The 2,518-nt window shown below is 35.1% G+C and overlaps 1 protein-coding gene across 2 annotated transcripts in view; it reads left to right on the top strand.

Annotated features, from left to right (window-relative positions):
* Positions 1–2,518, top strand: part of DARS (aspartyl-tRNA synthetase) — a 90,638-nt gene that overhangs the window by 59,184 nt on the left and 28,936 nt on the right. The window lies entirely within an intron of this gene.

Here is a 2,518-nt window from a genome sequence, read left to right as displayed (position 1 = left end):
TGGCCATCCTAACTGGGGTGAGATGGTATCTCAGTGTGGTTTTGATTTGCATTTCCCGGACACATCTGAAAAGCTTTTTCACTATTACAATCCTGTGTTGCTGTGAATTTTCTTCTGATGATGTACTTTGGAAGGTTGGTTAATTATACTAATTCTTAATCATTGTATTTCATTGTAATTATTATACAGTAGTCCCTCGGTATCCATGGAGGATTGGTTCCAGGACCTCCCACAGATACCAAAATCCATGGATGCTCAAGTATCTAATATAAAATGGCATAGTATTCACATATAACCTATGCATCTCTGCTCGTATACTTTAAATTATCTCTAGATTATTTATAATACCTAAAAAAATGTGTAAATAGTTGTTGTATTGTTTAGGGAATAATGACAAGAAAAAAAGTCTGTACATGTTCAGTACAGACGCATTTGGGTTTTTTTAATATATCCGATCTGTAGTTGGTGGAATCTACAGATACGAAACCCACAGATACAAAGGGCCAACTGTATTTCTGATATTTTTACAGCATAGAGAAGTCAAAAGAGACAATACCACATTGGTCTTACATTCCAACAGTAACTTCTTTTTGTACAAGACTTATCCCTGATCTATTTTCTTCTCAGGCATAAAAACTGAATGTGCTCATTATCATTGACTTAAAACACACATATTTAATGTTATTGAAATAGCCCTGCAACTTTGAACCTGCAGTTCTCAGGTTCAGTTCTAGGTTGTGTTTATAATATGCATCATTAAATTTCTCTTAAGGAGTAGTCTTTAAGACAGGATGACTTCTTCCCACTCTCACCCTTATTTGTGTGTACATATGCATGAGCTTGTATATGTAAGAGAGTCAGGCAGACTGACAAGTGGACAGACTCAGAGAGCTAGACCCATATTTACTCACTAATATGGAAGAAAGGTTATATTTAACTGGAATTGATTGGCACGGAACTCTTCAAGAGTTAGAAAATCTTGTATTTTTTACTGACCTAACTTAACAAATTACTTTGTTCTCTTTGTGTAAGTCTCACTTTGAACCAGCCCCACCAAGAAGTCTATAACCTTGTAAAGACAAACCAACCAAAGGATAAGAGTAGAAATAAGTAAATAAATTTATTTATGCTGACCAAGAAAGATATCCCCCCTCATCTCTAAGTGATATTTTTTCATTACTTTATATGAAGGAAATTTTAGTGACTAGAGCAAGCAAATGTACTTTTACATTATTATCTAGCATGCATTACAGCCTCAATCAATTATGTTAGTAATAATAAAGCCCAAGGAGCTTACAGACAAATTTTGCCTGAATAAAAATAATTATAAAGTATTTCACAAAGCATTAAGTATTATATACTAAATAGAATCTTATAATAAGCAATAACTTTCCCTTATCATTTATTTATTCAACAAGCAGTTACTGATTGTACACACTTTGTGCCAAGTACTATGTGAAGTTCTGGGGATCAAAGTACTCACAGCCTAAAGAAGGAGATGATCAATTTCCACTAGTTATAAAAGTAGAAGAGGTAGCTCTTCAGTTCTTCAGCTTTGGATTGGAAATCAAGTTTCTGTTATCTCATCAAAGAGAACCCTACAACTTTTCGGTATAGGGAGTGGTGACAATTCTCTTTTACTATGAGAAGGACTGGAGGGAGTATCTTTCTGAAACTTCTTCCTGAAGTGGGGTATAGGGAGTGGTGACAAATAATTCTCTTTTACTATGAGAAGGACTGGAGGGAGTATCTTTCTGAAACTTCTTCCTGAAGTGTCTGAGCTGAATGTTAACTGGAATGCCAGCTGGAAGAATATAATTCCCTTTCCTAAATTGACTAAATAAGATCTCTTTCTCTTTTGTGCTTTAGCATGTTTTCCAGGAGAAGTTGGGGATAACTAATGCAATAACATGTTTTTTAAGGGCAGCCAAAAAACCCCAGCTCAGTCTTTATAACCTAATTGCTTTTTATCATTAAAATGTGAAATTAGTGTGAGTGAATGTTGAGTGATTTTAACATAAAGGAACATCTTCTGTGGTAGCTCCCAACCAAGAGAGCAGAAGGAAATGAGATGTAACATGTTTGATGAGAGGAGGCAATGAACTTGGAAAAAGAAAGAATGAGAAAAGAAAGAAGAGGTATAGCAGAGCCAGACTGAATTTGGTCCTAGTGGTAGCAGTGGCCAAATGCTGTTAACAGTAATAACTTATATTTTAATGGCCTCTTCACATGAATAGAGTGTTTTCTCTATTTGATTCTTACAGCAGATCTCATTTTATTTGAAGCTCTGAGATTAAGTGATTTGCCTAACAACAGCTTTTGTATGACAAAGCTAGGCCTTACTCTCAGTGCCCTCCACCCCAGTCATTACTGAATTATTACATTGGTATGCACCTTAGCGTTTACAAAGTATCTTTATACGTGTTATCTCATTTGACTGTTCCAACAAACCATGGAGGTTGGCAAAAAATATTATCCCCATTTTATAGGTGAAAAATGTGTGTCATTTTGTTTGATT

This window comes from Galeopterus variegatus, unplaced genomic scaffold, assembly GCF_000696425.1.
Source record: "Galeopterus variegatus unplaced genomic scaffold, G_variegatus-3.0.2 Scaffold3347, whole genome shotgun sequence".
Classification (NCBI taxonomy): domain Eukaryota; kingdom Metazoa; phylum Chordata; class Mammalia; order Dermoptera; family Cynocephalidae; genus Galeopterus; species Galeopterus variegatus.
This window is presented reverse-complemented; position numbering and strand designations above follow the sequence as displayed.